Below are 18,723 nucleotides of genomic sequence, written 5' to 3' on the forward strand. Positions count from 1 at the left end.
CCTCCGGGACCGTTGAATTTGGCAATATCCCTCTCATCTTTTACTGGGCGGACACGTAGCATATCGATTGTGGTGGCGGCTTTTGGAGGTAGAGCATGGCCCCATACTTGGCTCTGCATGGGTCGCGAGTGACATTTCTTTGTTTCACTTTACGGGAGCCAACTAGCCAAGTCCTTTCGAATTTATTGCAAGGCAATGGGCGGATTGGAGGCAGTAAGGAATTACTCTGACAGTCGGAGAAGGTTCATTAATGGGTCCACGATAATACAATGTCTTGGGATGGTTGAGATTTGGTGCGCTAGTACACTTGGCTGATGTTATGGGAATTGTTGAGAGTGTGATTCTTCCCTGGTATTGGATACCTTACATCTGCAACTATTTATATAAGTTTTGCCCAGGTTTCACGGTGGCGAAGAGGAGGTGGTTATGTAGTTATTGAACTCTAGGTGCAACACTAATGTTTTAGTGAATGGTTAGCAGTTCACTGTGTTACAGTGACGGGAGGTTTGTGTACATTGTTGTTTCTTTAGGCAAATATGGTAGGGTTGCACCCTTTCATGTTTCAACACTTGTTATCATTGTGTTCAATAACTTTTGATTGTTGGGTTATAAGTTCTTCTATGAAGTGTCTGTGGTTTCACATAGGTGTTAATGTTCTTTGTGTTATTCTTACATAATTCAGGGTTCAACCCCTCTTTTGAACTGGTCGTTGTCCTTCCCTCAGTGGCACCACAGTCCCTAGACCTTGTTGGGATTTCTTTTAATTGTCTAGTGTTGGTTTGTGAAATGTGGTACAAGGGTTCCTTTTCCATTTGGTTCTGAAAACATTTATGGGACCACTACCCCTTGGTTAATTCAAACGACTTGAGTCGTGATACAGTTTAGTCCTCTTGCAATTGGGGCTTCTTGGGAATTGAATTAGTTTGCTACATTCTTGTTGGTAAGGGTTTTCGAGTAATTTGTGTTCAACAACACGTAATGCTCCAAAGTGTACTTGATGACTTGTTGGTTCGGGTGCAGTGGGGTTTCTCATTCCGGTCGTCACCCATAACTTGCTAATTAGTTTTATCATGGTGTGTTATTATCCTGGTGTCACTCGTAGCTGGATAGTTCAGTTAGCTCAACCAATCGTCTTGTGGTTTGATTGCAGGTCTCAAGATAAAATGGCTCCTCTTCAAAGACTACCCAGCCGTAGAGGTGGTGCTCCAGGGGTATCCTCGTCTAGATATCGTAGGTTATTCAGGTGGGAGTCAGTTGCAAACTTCTTTGATTCATCTCCCCTAAAGGTTAGAAAGATGATTCTAACTCTGGAAGCAAAGGAGTTTGGGGACTGGATGTATCATTCTAATTCATAAATTGGTAGTAGTAGCCTTAAATGGGTTCCTGATCCAGGGAAGTTGAGGAAGAGAAGACTACATTTTCTTCACCAATAACACTTCACCATCAGATGGAGACACTACTCAGTATGGTAATTCGTGACAAACAGGTTGACAACTACAAACTCTTTGTTGGTCAGGAAGAGAAAGAGAATACTAAGGTACATTAAGTATGATCTAGCTGATATAGTGATCAGATTAAATCGAGTGGAACACTTTGTGGTCTTAGAGTCGGAGACAGACTCAAATGATCATCAAAACGACGTTGCAATCATCAACGCCCCACCCCTCAACATGGTCAATGCAAACTCCTCTCCTCACTCCTCGATTATCATCTTGGACTAATAAGTCCACTACTACTGAATATGTTTCTACTTTCCTCTATTGGAAGTCACTTCCTATTTTTTTATATAGATACTATTGTCTTGTTATGGATGTCAATGGTGTAGGTTTGTTAATTCAGTTATGGCATGTGGGCATTTTGTTTTTGAAAAAAAAACCACATTTTAAAAGATTCTCTTTATACAATCAAGAGTTCCCACATATTGTAATCCTTTGGATAGTGTAAGACTTTTTCTGTTTGGTGGGGTTTTTGTTGATCCTAGAAAGTAGTTTTCATTATCCACAAAAGATCTGTACATGCAGATTTACCAATGTAATCTTTTTTGAATACTAATAGAAATCAATTAACCAAATGTACCAAATATATATATATATATATATATATATATATATAACATTCCATGCTATCAAATCTCCTAATAGAAAAGCCCATAAAAAAAAATGAATATACTTTAAAGCATTTTACAAGAAAAGTCACCTATTCAAATCTCCTCGTGGGGAACCCAAACAAATAATGAAAAATTATTTCCTCTCAAATAAAGTAATATTTCTTAATTTTACCTCTATAGCATTAATAATAATTTAAAATATAAATTATAATTTAGTTATTTTTTATTGTTATTTTTTTAATCTTTTTGAGTGTCATGCCTCTAAACCCTGTGGGGTTCTACTGTATTGGTCTTTTATAACTATATTGACCGTCATTTTCTTCACGAATTCAAAGACATAGAGACACAACTATGCAAGCCACTAAGAAAATAATCGTTATAGCAACGCTGAGCAAATTTCCAGAGGAAGTTCAGCTTGAAGTAGAATTAGCTCTGGTGCTCTTTCCCTGTTGCCTTTTACCTGAATACTCATGCTTATTAGGTGATCAAAGGGGAGCAAAGACTTGACCTACTCCTCAGAAGCACTCACTACTGGATTATGACTTCCCTAACTTTAGGAGTCTACAAGCTTTATCAAGATTCAGGAATTAAGAATGCTTATAGGCATTGTGCTGTCACTATAAATAGCTCACCAATAAGGGCTATAACTTCGAAAGAAGGCAATGACTCTGATTACAATTATATTAGCTTTCCCTAGCCTCAAAACTGTAAGTGTTCACTAAATCCTTAATGGAAATAATTTTGAAGCTTGTACTAATATATGAGAGAGTTCTAACCTATTAGAGTAATATGTGGCTTCCCATTAGTTATTTCTTTAGGCCAAAATGATAAAAATCAGTGAGAAATACCTAAACATCAGGAAGAATCTTGAGTTGAGGTCCTTGTCAGTGTTCAGCTGCCAGGGAATCCATCATTCCTTTGGTTGCTTTTGTGGATTAACAAGTTGGCCACTCTTCTCAATCACTTTGTATAAAGATTCCATCAAACGTTCTGAGTGTAGTCAAGAAGTGGCAAATAGCAGTTTCATTTAATAGAATTGTCTGCATTTTCAATATTAAATAGTAGGAATGTGATTCATGGTGTATTGGAGTTTTCTATTATTCACATTGTTGTAAAATAATATATAGATTTTTTTTATTTATTTATAACAATGGAATAAGTTTAGAGTTAGATAAAAATAACTATGATAATTGGGCAAATAAGAAATCATTTGAGGTTACTTACAACTCAATGTTTGGTTTTTTTTGGAAAAGTGCATTGGTAAAGAATAATACTAACACTTAGCCAAAAGTAGGAAGTAAACATAAAGAAAAACTAGGTACTGATGGTTTGATAAGTACCTAAATACAAACTCTCATAAGTGGAGAAAAGGAGAAAAAGTACCCAAACACAAATTCTCATAAGTGGAGAAAAGGAGAAAAACATGTAGGAAAAAAACTCTCTCTAAATGACAGAAAAATGCTCGTGCTCAAATAAATATGGAGTTGAAATTGTAGATTCCACAATGATTCACTGAATGACAAGAACAAAAATACGCTCCTACAAGGAAGTACCAAAATTTTGAATATGAGAGCCACGAAACCTTAGTGAACTTGGTTGAACTCTAAAGTAGAAATATTGCAGAGACACAATGGTTGAACCATAAACCAGTTTCGACCATCGAGATCGATTGCCATTGAATTGATGATGGTCATTGCATCATTTAAACCATTGTTTACAGACAATTGTTTGGACCATGTAAGAGAATTATGCTTGAGCCTTTGACAAGATTTGATCTATCAATGGTTGTTGAACAACTTGGTCCATTGGTAACGAGGGAGAAATAGCTGGAACCTCTAAAGTCGCAGCGATGCCATAGATACATTCAACAAGATCTGGTACAAAGTTAACAAAATATTTATGTATGAAATTAACAAACAATTGTTGCAGGAATCACAAGAGAACCGAACAGAGCAATGGCCTAAGTGGAGCAAATAAAACTCATTGTTTCTAAAAAACTAAAAACTATTGGAAAGGTGGAGGACCTTAAACACAAATTAACACACACAAAACATATGAGTTGCGGCTCTTCTATTTATCACACAAAAACTTGATGATTACAATGAACCTGGTGAAGGGTATTTAACTTTTTCCAACTAACGACTCGCCTAAAATAACTTGACATGCAACCACACACTATAAATTCGACTATGACTTAACTTGACATGACTCAACGCACACTTAACTAACTGTTTAATTTTAGCCAACTCCTCATGCAGGAGTAATTATCTATCTAATTTTAGTCAACTCCTCACACGAAAGTAATTAGCTTATTTTAACAAAAACACCTGCTCCTCGGCAATAGGAAACCTCACCTTAACACTATTAGCATCTCCATATTCAAAGGCATAGGCTAGATCTGTGAGCATTAATTCCGTTATCTAACATAGACCAAGGTATTGAATTCCAATCAAGTTCAGAAAAAGTTTTTATTTTAACCTCATATACTATGTCTTTTCTCTGCCTCTTTCATTGGTGAAAAACACAATCCACAAATTTGTAAATACCATAAGTACATCAGTCAATATTTCTAAAATAAAAAATAAAATAAAATTACGAGAATTCATTAAAAACATAAAATAAAGATTCAACGAGGGCATGGAACTTTCGCTCTAATATCATTTAAGAGTTCCATATTATTCACATGGTAGTAAAAATACATAGCTATGTTTTCCATTTATAACAATGGAACTGATGCACAGTTAACCAGAAATAACTATAACTATGATAGTTAGGTGAACAAGAACTCATACTTGAATTCACAACACAAAAAGTGTGCTTAGAAATGACCATTTACTCTAATAACATTATCTGAAAATGAGGCACTAGGCTTCTTGTCTAATTTACAAGAACCTCTCCCACTTCCAAAGCTTTAAATATTCCCAAGTCTTATTGATTAACCAATGCAGAATTAAAAATTCTTGAAAATATAGGTGTATGCTGGTATTTGGTTTTAACTAATTACGTGATGTAATTTAATGTGCTCAAACTGATATATAAATACATATAATAGTAAATAAAGCAACAATAAAACAAAACACACAAAACAACAATTTAATATGGAGTTCACCCAAAACTCTTGGGCTACATCTCCTTGAGCTCTAGTCAACTCGACTAGGCTCTCTGGGATTATTGCAGCAATCTTTTTACAAGCTCTCTGGCTCAACTCCATGATTTAACACAAAAACAATGCATTTAGAATGCCATTCTATCCCCAACCCTGAAGATCTCGGCCTTCTTGCTCTAGCTTTGGCTCTTAGGCTCTCGCGCTAGCTCTTAGGCTCTCGGCTCTTTGGCTCTAGCTTCTTGGCTCTGTCTCTTGGCCTCTGTGTGCCTCTGTGATCCGCTTGACCTCCAAGCGATCCTTGACAACCTTCCAATGACTTTGTTGCAGCTTTGCTGCTTGTCAATCGCACTCTCAGGCTTTCTCGCCCCTTCAACTCTCTACGCTACCTGCTTATGCCTCTCAATCGTGCTCTCAGACTCAACAGCCTCTGTCTCTGTCATGGAACGGTTTTTAAGCCTATTGGCGCTTGTATGTTCATTTCAGCTCTCGGGCTCTTTGGCTCCTGGTCGTTGTCCCTTCATCTTCCTTCTGGAGTGTTTAACTATCATTAATAATGTTCCAAGGTATGGTGGCCACCTGTTTTGCAACGGAAAAGGCCATTGGCGCATCGAAATCCCAAAGATATCATTTCTCTGTTTACACAGGAAAATACATAGAAAGGCTATCAAAATCCGCCCAAACGCGTCTATCGGACTTCAAAAATTATGAACTCTGCCTTATTTTCTGTCGGGTCCTCCTGAAATCACTATCGCAAGTCGCAATGCCATGTTCCATGGTTTCCCTTTGTATTTTAAAAATACATTAAACATAGCAAAATCCCGTCGGAGGACCTTATGGTAGACTTTACGTATTATCAAATATCATTTAAAAATTTATCGGGTCCGGCCCTTTTATCGGCATCGGGGGTCGACGATCGCCGATCGCAATGTCGTTCGGCGGGGGGTTCTGTGTATTGTCGACGCCAATTGCGATCCACTGATATCGGCGATTGCGATATCGCGTGTCGCGGGGTCCTGCCTCAGGCCCCATGCCACCGCCAATGTCGATCCGCCAATTTCGATGATTGCACCATCGCATCGACCCAGGACCTTTGCCTTGGGTATACATCGCCTACCTCCGATCCGACCCGCCGATCCGATCATCGGAGGTCGCTGATCGGGGGTGCCTTCCGCCCGACCTTAAGTCCTCCTCTTTGCCTCATGCGATGTGATTTTCCCTTATAAGGGTTTTTTGCCATTTTTAGGGGTTTTTGCCTCTTTTTTCAAAGAAACTGGGCATCTTCTGCATGCGATAACTTCTACATCCTAAATCCATTTTAGCCCATTCAAGTTGTAGTAGATTCAGAAGGAAAAGATCTCTGCAATGGGGCTATTTCCCAGAACTTCTCTGGACTTTCATTTTTCCTCTATGAAAACCACTAGAGTTAGGAATCTATCCAAATTCAATTTTGGATCAAACATGAATGTAAAAATTATAAGAAATGCTATGCAAAGAGTATTGAAAAGTTTATAGTAGCAAATTGTCTTGTTATATTTTGAATAAATTGTTACATTTTGAATTTTTATAAATTATAGATTTTGAAAATATTTTAGAATCATGCAAATTGTCATGTTATATTTTAAATTATAGATTTCGAAAATATTTTAAAATATGGAAAGAAAAAAGTTAATCTGACCATCAAATTCCAACCATATGCAATAAACATAAAAATACCAAATGGTGCATGGATCACTGCATAATTGTCTAAGGACCTTTGTCGTTGGTGCACAGCTAACTCAGTACGTATGAAACCGGTGAAACGCTCTTGCTTTCTCTATGTCAATCTGTCAGATAAATCCCACGGCACCCCATGAGGTCGTAGGAATTCAATGAACTATATTTCTTATACGATGGATCCGAAGGACCTAGCATACTCTGAGGGATTCAATATACAAAATTTGACAAAATTACATAGTTTTATTCCATGTCATTACCTTAGTTTTCATTTGAGAAAAACCAGCCATCCGACACCTCCGGTTCATAGTTTTATTCCATGTCATTACCTTAGTTTTCATTTGAGAAAAACCAACCTCCGGTTCATAGTTTTATTCCATGTCATTACCTTAGTTTTCATTTGAGAAAAACCAGCCATCCGACACCTCCGGTTTTGGACGATCATTGTTCCACCCCATGCTGGTATAAAATGTTAGGTTGGTTGTGTTGTTGATCACCATATTCCACGATGCTTCGCTAGAGTCCCATGAGAAGAAAATGGTTAAATTACTAGGAGCATGGGACATGTGGATGATAAGGCGCGAGGGGCCATGAAAACGCGTGAGAAGAGGGTGGAAAGTATAGGCATGGCGTATAAAGTCAAAAGGTGGCCGGACTCCCTGGCCTCTCACAAATTGCCTCAATCCTTGTGTTTCAACCGACAGCGGGAGTGGCCTTCATGGAGACTGAGACTCGAAGATATATAATGAAATTTTAATTTTTATTAGAATAAAAAAATAGTTTATGGAATTATTAGTTTTTCTTGTGTAATTAAATTTGTTTTTGTTTTTTTGATTTTGTAATTAAAATTTTTTCCCATTCAAATTAATGACTAGCTGATTTAATTTTCTAATAGTGTTGTTACTAAAAAGACAATGTTAAGGAATTGATGTTAATATACTGTTGTAACTGTCTTTGTCTCTAATGTCTCTAAGAGCATAGCATTCCAAAATGAAATGATGACGAGCTGATTCAATTTTCTAACAGTTTTTTTACAGAAAAGACAATGTTAAGGAATCGATGTTAATATACTGTTGTAACTGTCTTTGTCTTTAAAGCATCACATTCCAAAATGAAATGTTTCTCTGATGCCTCAAAAGTACAAAAAGTACACATTGTTTTTCCCAAGCTTCTTTAGGTCTTTTCCATACACTGGTTTAGTTGATGAGAGTCCATTTTTAATTGAGCAATAAGAATTTTTGCTCTCCATGGAATGCTAGTTCCAATGTACTCTTTTTGTTGGAGATTACAAGTGAGGTTGAATTCCTGAACATAATACTTCTTTCTACCTAAGTATTTTTCCCATATATTAATTAGAGTCTTTTCAATTTGAATGACTTTTTAATCATACTGTTTTCTAATTTTATTTGAAATTAGTAATTTTTTTTTTTTAATTGGTTAAAAGTACGTTGGAATTACAAATTTGAAGTATGTAATTTTGTTGTTTTTTAATTATATTATTTTTTTTATTTTGTTTAAAATTATTGTTTTTTAATTGTGCTTGAAATTAGTTGGAAATGAATGAAAAGTTTAAAGTGTGTAATTATTGTACTCTTAACTAAATTTATTTATATATTTTAAATAATAAAAAATTATAATTAAATTATCACGTGTGAGAAAAGGGAAAATACACCTATATGTTTTTAATACTATATCTTTAAATTTGTATCGATTAAAATGCACAAATAAATAGAATGTAGAATTAATTGATTGGAGTTCAATTTATGCTAAAAATGTTTAACGGGGATTCTCATGAAACAGCTGAAACAGTGAAATAAACAATAATTTTTTATTTTAATTACATAATAAATCGATAACTATTTAGACTAATTTCATATATTGCCTTCTCTTGATTTTGAACATTTTGATGGGATTTGTAGTGTTGGGCTATGATTTTGTCTACATTTATTAAGTTTTGGTTAGTCAAAATTCGACATAACTATTTGATTATCATAATAGATTTATGATGTACTGTTTTTTCTCATAATAAATTAATAGCAATCTGACCTTTTTCGTGCTGAAAAAACTATTTACACTAATCTAAAGAATAACCATTATTAATATGGTTAACAAAGATTTTCGTGCCACGGCTAAACAAATAAAACAGGCAGCAACCAACGATAATGAAATTGGAAATAAAATCCTAAAGGAGGCAACTAAAGATGTCATAGAAAACGCAAGTCAGAATGCACATACAACAGGGCAGAATTTCAGAAATATTTTATTAAAAAAATAATGTAGTAAATCATTTCAACATTTTGAAAATAAAATATATTCAATGTTATTGTATTTGTTAAAATGGTATGTTATACATTTTGCAATGTACTTAAAAAAATAAGGATTGCTGAGTACTAATAAGAAATAAATGTTGAATAATAGTACTAGGGAATAACTGTTCAATCGTAATACGGAATAAATGTAGATGACCACTAAGCAAGGAAAAGGTACTAAGACCTAATCTCTATATGTACAATAATATAATAATCATGTTATAATTTAGATAATAATTTTGGGTTTTAAAGCTTATTTTCTATGTATTTGTATTGATCTCATTTTGCCATCCTTTTTGGAAATTATTTTTCTGTATTCTTTTCATGAGGGTCCTTATTCAACTTTTTCCATTGTTGTTATACACAAAATCACCATCATGGTTACATCATTATCTCCCACAATGTGTCCAACACTTTTTCACGTTTCCTCCATGTATTCCTTTGTTATCATTAAAATGCCCAATGTGGATTCAACTATGTGATCAATTTTACAATCGAGCATGAGGAGGAGTACCACAATCACTCATGGTTGAGTGCAAATCAAGATGGCTCTTTTTTGTAGTCTAAATTGGGTGATACTTCCATTCATTATGATTAAGACTTTGAAAGCACTGAAGCTCCTATGATCTAGTTTGCGATAAATGGGAATGAGGTTTTTGAACAAAAATATACATATTTGTAAAAAGCCATGGTTTATTATTGTATCTCATACTCTTTTTGTTTCAAGTACCCTTATATTACCTTAAACGACACCATAGGCTAGCTCTCCACTAGATGAACTATTAGTCTCTAAAATCTCATTTATATGGAGTTTATAAAGCCTTGCATGGGAGATTGAAGTAAACTTTTTTATTCCACCTTTATGTTAAGTGTGAAGCCAAACTGACATACACTCTAGCTAATGTCGGCATCAATTCCCCGACACTCTATCGTCCTAGCCGTCACTACCACACTCGTGCGGAACCTATCACATTGCTATTAGTTTTTAGATTTTCATCTGAATCATATACAGGATTCTAGATCTTTTTTCAACGTTTATAAATTTGTAATTTCTCTGACGAAGGAATGCAACCCAAAGTCCAAGACCTCTGTGTAATGTGAAATGATTTCATTCTCCATTAGTAATATATTTGTGTTATTCCTCTTATCTGTTTGTGTGATTATTCTCTGCTATTTCCGTCTGAATATAAATCTGTTGTGTGCTCTGAAGTAACAACTGGTATCAAAGCTAATGGTTGAGGCGTCCGAGTAGATTGTGTGTTGAGCGTTGGAGTCGAGTGGAGTTGTCAATTGTGGTGTCTGGTTTGAGCTGTTAAAAGCTGGAATGCTCAAGTTGGTGTGGTTTCGTTGCTTGATGCATCTTTAATGATCAAGATTATGAGGGATGCCTGGGAAGTGAAAGATTCTGCCATAGCCAGTTGAGTGAATTAATGGTGAAGCAAAGACTGCAGTTACCTTCACTTGAAAAACCTGGTTGTTGTCATGTGCATCTGCAGATTGAATTTGTGGAAAATAAATTGCACCTGCAGCGATAAGAGGAGAAATAAATTCATCTGCTACTTCTAATCCTACTGCGAAAGCCCCTTCGGCTAGCGCAATCTCATAACCAAAGCTAAGTCCCATCACTTCACTCCGGCAACTGTTGCAAGAAAAAAAGAAGAGATGGACATATGGTGAAACGTGCGGAGGGAAAGTGCCTAAACGTGAAGTCATGCCTGGTCTCGTGAGTTGAAATTTGAATTTGTGGAAAATGATGAACTTTTTATTAACGAAGTGGAAAAGTGATAGCTCTTTTATTATGGAAATCGAATGTCTCATTGGTTTCGATTTTTATATGTTTTATAATTATTATGAACATATATAATTACATATATGTTTTATAATAATTGTTAATTTTAAGTTTAGACATTAAAAAGGGTGGAAAGGTCATTTTTTATTTTTTCCAAGAGATTGATTTTGATTCTTCGATTTAAAAGTTGGTAAAGTATTTTTATATTACAAGTGGAGTTTTTTTTGTGGGTGTGAATTTTATCGAGAATGGAGACAACCGTTATAGATATGGAGAAGTTGAGTGGGGCTAATTTTGTCCTATGGAAATCACAGATGAAGGATATACTGATTTTAAAGAATCAGTATTTGCCGATTGACGGCACAACAAAGAAACCCCCATCAATGGCAAATGAAGAGTGGAATAAGCTAGATAGAAAGGCGATTGCAACAATCTGCCAATATCTAGCAAAGAATGTGTCCGAAGAAAAGACGACAAAAGGATTATGGAAGAAACTCCATGATTTATATGAGAAGAACACGACATCAAACAAAGTGTTCTTGATGAAGAAGCTTTATAATCTCAAGATGAAGGAGGGTGCTTCAGTTGCTGAGCACTTGAATGCGTTTAATATTATTACTAATCAGCTTGCCTCTGCTAAAATCATTTTAGATGATTAAATTAGAGCCATTTTGTTAATGTGTTCTATGTCAGACAACTGGGAAAATTTAATTGTAGCTATGAGCACTTCAACAACTATAGGGACCCTGAAGTTTGATGATGTCAGTAGCAGTTTAATGAATGAGAAGTTGCGACGCAAGTCAATTGCGGAAAACCAGGGAGGAGAAGCTCTAGCTCTAGCTGATCGTGGTAGGAGAATTGATCAAGGCCGACAAGGGTGATCAAGATTGAGAGGCCGATCAAAATCAAGGAGGGGCATGATCATTTGCTTTCATTGTGGAAAACCCAGGCACATGAAGAAAGAATATCAATTCTGGAAGAAAGGACAAAAGGATCAGAGACCAATTACTGCAAATCACAAGTCATCCAGCACAAATGGAGGTGAGGCCATTGTTGTAGTCACAGATGGTGATGTGTTGTTTATTGTTTTAGTAGAGGATGCATGTGTATATACATCTAACAATAGCTTTGGTTGGATCCTTGACTCTAGGGCATCTCACCATGTAACCCCATGCAAAGATAGTTTTGTTGCATATAATCCTGGTGATTATGGTAGAGTGCATTTGTGGAATAACCATATTTGCAGTATTCTTGGAGTGGGAGATGTCCAGATCAAGATGAAGGAGCTTGATTAAGGATGGATGAGATATATTGTTGAAACAGTTCAGACATGTACTAGAAATGCACATGAGTTTGATCTCCATGGGACCACTGGATGATGAAGGTTATTCCATAAGCTTTGGAAAAGGAGATTGGAAAATTAGAAAAGGATCATTGGTCGTGGCCAAAGGACCCAAGACGGGAACATTATACACATTGAAGGCACTGATAGGAAAATCAGATTTGGTTGCTGTCACAAAAGAAGGAAATTCAGCAGATCTGTGACATAAACACTTGGGTCACATGAGTGAGAAGGGCTTAAAAATCCTTGTTGGTAAAAATTTTTTGCCAGGTTTGAAATCCTACAATCTTGATCTTTGTGGGCATTGTATATATGGTAGACAAAGAAGGGCTTCATTCCTTAGAGGTGGCCATGACAAAAAAAAAATGTGTTAGAATTGGTACACTCAGATGTGTTTGGGCCTGTTAACATCAAATCATTAGGAGGAGCATCATATTTTGTAATATTTATAGATGATGCATCGAGGAAGGTTTGGGCATATCCTATGAAAAGTAAAAGTGAAGTGTTTGGAATATTTCAAAAATTTCATGTTGTTGTTGAAAGAGAAACTAACAAATTGCTCAAGTGTTTAAGAATAGATAATGGTGGAGAATATTACTCAAATGTATTCAAGGAATATTGTAACAGGTTTGGCATAAAACATGAGAAGATTGTGCCTGGTACTCCTCAACAGAATGGTGTCGCAGAAAGGATGAATCACACCATTATGGAAAAGGTGTAAAGTATGTTTTCTAATTCTTGTTTGGAGAATAATTTTTGGGTTGAAGCAGTCAGAACCACTTGCTACCTCATAAATTGATCTCCAACTACGACCTTGGATGGCAGTATCCCTGAAGAAGTTTGGACTAGTAAGAAGTTGAATTATTCTCACTTGAAAATCTTTGGATGTGAATCATTTGTACAATATTCCCAAAGAAAATAGAACTAAGCTAGATGATAAATCTATGAAATTCATTTTTTTGGGATATGCAGATGAAGAATTTGGTTATCGTCTATGGGATCCAACCAAACATAAAAGTATTAGAAGCAGGGATGTTATATTTAATGAGTTAGAAATGTTCAAGAGGACTATAGGTGAGCTGGAGGTCAAGAAAGTTATTGATAGGTTTGAAGAACAAGATGAAGACATACCACCAATGCAAGAAAATGGACAACAAATTCAAGAGCGGGAAGAACAACAAGTGGAAAATGAAGAACACCAAGAAGAAGGAATCTTGCAGGAGCCTTTATAGGAGATTCAACCTGATAATGCACCACCACAGTTGGTTCGTAGATCTTCTAGGCTTCATAAGCCTTCACAAAGGTATCCTCCTTAAAAATATATTTTGTTGACTGATGAAGGTAAGCTTAATTGTTTTCAAGAAGCTTGTAAAGTTGAGCATAGTAAAGAATGGAAGAAAGCGATGGAGGAAGAAATGAACTCTTTGCTGGAAAATAAAACTTGGGAGTTGGTAAATCTCCCAAAAGGAAGAAAGGCTCTACAAAACAAATGGGTTTATAGGATTAAGCATGAAGGTGCTGAAAAGAAGGAGAGGTATAAAGAAAGGTTGGTGATGAAAGGATATGCCCAAAAAGAAAGCATTGGGTTCACTGAAATTTTCTCACCTGTTGTTAAAATGTTATCCACTAGAGTCGTTCTTGGTCTTGTTGCTTCTTTAGACTTAGAATGTGAAAAATTAGATATAAAAATTGCTTTCCTTCATGGTGAAATGGGGGAAGAAATTTATATGGAGCAGCCAGAAGGCTTCATAGAAAAAGGAAAAGAAGACCTTGTTTGTGGGTTGAAGAAGAGTCTCTATGGGTTGAAATAGGCACCTTGACAATGGTACAAGAAATTTGATTCATTCGTGTTGGAACATGGTTTTCACAGGTTGGAAGTTGACCATTGTGTCTATATCAAGAGGTATGATCAAGGAAAATATATCATATTATTGTTATATGTGGATGACATGTTGATTGTTGGGCATGATAAGAATAAGATCAATAGGTTGAAGAAAGATTTGGGTAGCAAATTTTCAATGAAGGATTTGGGACCAGCACAATAGATATTGGGCATGAAGATTATGCATGATAGGAAAAACAAAAGGTTGTGGTTGTCACAAGAAAAATATATCAAGAAGGTGCTTAATAGGTTTAATATGAAGGATGCCAAGCTAGTTGGTACACTCCTTGCATCCCACTTCAAGCTGAGTACTGAATTATCTCCTAGTGATGACAAGGAGAAGGAAGAGATGAGAAAGATTCCTTATGCTTCAGCAGTTGGCAGCTTGATGTATGCCATGGTATGCACACGACTAGACATTGCATATTCAGTGGGAGTAGTGAGCAGGTTCCTTGCCAATCTAGGCAAACAACATTGGCAAGTAGTAAAATGGATTTTGAGGTATCTCAAAGGTACTAGTCATTATTGTTTATGTTTTGGCCATAATGAGAATGTGCTTAAAGGATTTACATATACAGATATGGTTGGAGATATGGACACCAGAAATTCTACTACAGGTTATTTGTATACATTTGCAGGTGCAATAATATCTTGGTTGTCAAGGCTACAAATAATAGTAGCTCTCTCTACAACAGAAGAAGAGTACATAGTTGTAATAGAAGCTTGTAAAGAGATGTTGTGGATGCAATGATTCCTAGGAGAGATAGGAATAAAGCAGGACAAGTATGTGCTATATTGTGATAGCCATAGTGCCATTCACTTGGCGAAAAACCCAACATTTCATTCAAAAACTAATCACATTAACTTAAGGTACCATTGGATCCGACATGTGTTGGAGGAAGAATAGTTATCCTTGGAGAAGATCCATACAGATAGAAACCATGCTGACATGCTCACTAAGATTCTACCAAGAAATAAACATGAGCTATGTAGAGGCATGGTAGGACTCGGTGTGACTTGAATCATGACTCTTATTTGGCTTCAAGTGGGAGAATGTTAAGTGTGAAGCCAAACTGGCGCACACTGTGCTAATGCCGACACCAACTCCCCGACACTCTGCCATCCCAGCCGTCACTGTCACACTCGCGCCGAACCTACCACACCGCCATTAGTTTCTAGATCTTCATCTGAATCACATGCAGGATTCTAGATCCTCCTTCAGCCTCTATAAATTTGTAATTTCTCTGGCCAAGGAATGCAAACCAAGGGCCAAGGCCTCTGTGTCATGTGAAATGATTTCATTTTCCATTAATAATATATTTGTGTTATTCTTCTATTTCTCCATTTGTCTGTCTGTGTGATTATTCTCTGTTATTGTCGTCTGAGTATAAATCTGTTGTGTGCTCTGAACTAACACCTCAAGCATATCATTTCACATATTTCATGTCGAAATATTTGTATTCTAATGTCAACAACAATTTTATGATTGAAATTTGTCATATTTTGTGATTGGAATTGTGTAAGAAGTTTAATTAAAATATAATGTTTATGACATCTTTAAACTTTGGATGCATGTTAAAAACACATTCTTTATTTTTTGGTCTTATATTTAGTCCATTTAATAAATATTTTGATAGATTGTATGGGATTTTTAAGTTCCTAGGTTTGCTAAAAAATTGATATACCTTGAATGTTATACTTAACAAGATTTATAAGCATCATTTGGTGGTAACTTGGAAATATGTTTTATAGTTTTATTCCATCGATTGCTATTGTGACCACGCATTGTAAACTTTACTAAAATCATTCAATCATTTCATCCAAGAGCTCTATCTTGCTTGTTAGTAGTATTGGATCGTATGTTGTTGGCATTATGATTCAAGTGTTGTCCTTGATGGCAACTCACTCAGAGGATGGTACAGGTGCTCAGAGGTTGGTACAGGTGATGGCAACTTAATCAGAAGACAGATCTCAGTACAGCATACCAAGGAAGCTCATACACGCCGTTTCGTTAAGCCCAAGTCGCGTGTACACGCAAGTTCGATTCATAAAAAGCGCGTGTATGTGGAAAGGTTCCTTTGGTCCATGGTGGTTAGTCCTTGGAAGTTGTGCCTATGATTTCGGACCATTGTGTCTCGACGGCGTGTCGATCCCTAGTTTTGAAGTTGATGGTATTGTGTTACTATGGTTTTGGCTCTTGGTATTGAGTTAGGCCTAAGACTATATAAGGAGAAGAAGATCATTAGGCAAGATCATCTTTCGACAAGGCTTGAATATCTAAGAGAGAAAGAGATCTGATATGCAGGTTCTGGGTTGCTTGATCTAAGCCAAGGAGAGATCACATCGGTTGATGGAAGACTAGATCTAAGGATAGATCGGGATCTAATGGTTTGAAATGCACTATCATGATATGGTTGATTATGCGTATTTCTAGATCTGCATATTGTCGCAATGTTACGTTTTGGATCTAACTAATGTCTGGTACAGCTGCAAATTGAGAAAGTTTATTTTTAGATCTGTACGCAGGTTGGCTTCGGTAAAAGAGCGTGTATACGCGGGTTTTGCTCATTGAAGTAGCGTATATCTTTTGAAGCTTGATTTTGGGTTTACAGTGGGGTCTGACTGTTATTGCAGAGTTCTGTAGTCTGCTCTGTGTTCTGGTAACTGGTGATTGACAGGGTTCAGTGGTTCAGTGATTCAAAGTTTGGTTGTTTTATGCTTCAATGATCTGTTGTGGAAATTGAATGATTTGTGGTCTTCAGATTGTAATGTTGTGCTTCAGGAATATCCAAGTCTGAAAATGTATGAAAAGTGATATCTGAAAGAAGGAAGATTGTAGGTCAGCACCTACGTACTAGTATCTTGGCTAGTACAAGAGCAAAGGGGGTTGGAGCTCCCTTCCAAGGAAGTTTGGAGAACGAGAGAAGGTTGAAGCCTTCTGCAGGTTGTAGCCTGCGTACTGGTATAAGGCTGCACCAGTACAAAAGATTGTAAACTGAAGTTTCATATTAAAGAAAGATAGAGACAACTTGCAGCAGGTGGTTTTCACCCACATTGGGTTTCCACCTTATATCTTGGTGTTCATGTGTGTGGCTTTTTATCTGTTCTGTTTTACTGCACATGTTTACTGTTAATGTGATGAATAATGTCCTGATGCACTTAATTGAAGAAAAAGCTAACTAAATTGTGAGTTTTCTTCCTATACGCTGTTTTACTTCGTCACAGTAGCGTGTACACGCTGGTTCACTTAACTGAAGTAGCGTATATGTTTCTGAGCATTTAAAAAGTTTGATTAATCAGATAATACTGATTCACCCCCCCCTCTCAGTATTATTTCCAACATATGTTTCTCTATTTCCCTTTCTTTTTCTTATTTTCAATTTGACAAAGAAGATATTTTGAATGGGCCACATTCATTCAACATTCTTCTATTGGCCTTTTTTCTATTATATATTATGTATAAGTCATAGTTCACCTTCTTCAAATGACAATTAAATATGAGCAAGGATAGCGTTATTTTCAACCATGTATATTATGTATATGTCATAATTCACGTTATTCAAATGTCAATTGAATATTAACACAGAGTGACTTATTTTCTACCATGGTTTAGATTGTTGACTTATCTTCAACCATTATTTAGATTGCAATTCTCTTGAATTACAAAATATTTCATTCCCACATATAACATGTATATTATATTAAATTTTATATTGTAGTAATTATACTAAATTTGTTCATCTTGTGGTTTATTTACATCAATTTTTTAACTCATGGTATAACAAGTGGGTCTTCAACAAGAACTTCACACTTTCTTTTTGTAAATTAAGCATTTTACTTATATAACACTTACAATGACTCAATTTATAAAATTCCTAACACATTAATAAAAAATTCATAGATAAAGGTTTTGCTAAATCAATGGCTTTTTGAATTGTTATGCCATTAATATTTATTTTCTAATGCATTAATATGTTTGTTTTTTTTCCATGGAAAAAGGCGTAATTTTATTAATGAAAACAAAATTACATGTTGCATTGACTAAGAAATCCCATCATTTAGTCAAAGACCGATGATAATCAGAAACATACAGGAAAAGCAAGATAATGTACATGATGGGAAAAAGTTAAGCTTTTCTCCCCTTCTTTTTCTCAACCCTTTACCATTCCCCTTTGGACGGATCCGAAGAGACAAGTGCAAGTTGATTCCCTACATCCATTTTTGCATTGTCCTTGTTTGAGTTTGAATTATCGGATGAGTGAATACACTTGTTACCACTAATGTCCCCTTCTTCAGGAATCAATTCTGATTGCACCAGGTGATTTTGAGTTTCGGTTGGGTCTTGTGGGTTTCCCCCCTGTGATTCATGTTCCATTGTTGTCTGGTTATTCCCCTTTTATGATGGTTCATCCTCATCTTCGCCCTCCTCCTCTTCAGGTTCCAGTGGGGGATATTTCCAACCTTTGGGTTATTTC

Source organism: Pinus tabuliformis, chromosome 7 (genome assembly GCF_031772625.1).
Source record: "Pinus tabuliformis cultivar Carrire ecotype Pingquan chromosome 7, CPIR1, whole genome shotgun sequence".
NCBI classification, from domain to species: Eukaryota; Viridiplantae; Streptophyta; class Pinopsida; order Pinales; family Pinaceae; genus Pinus; species Pinus tabuliformis.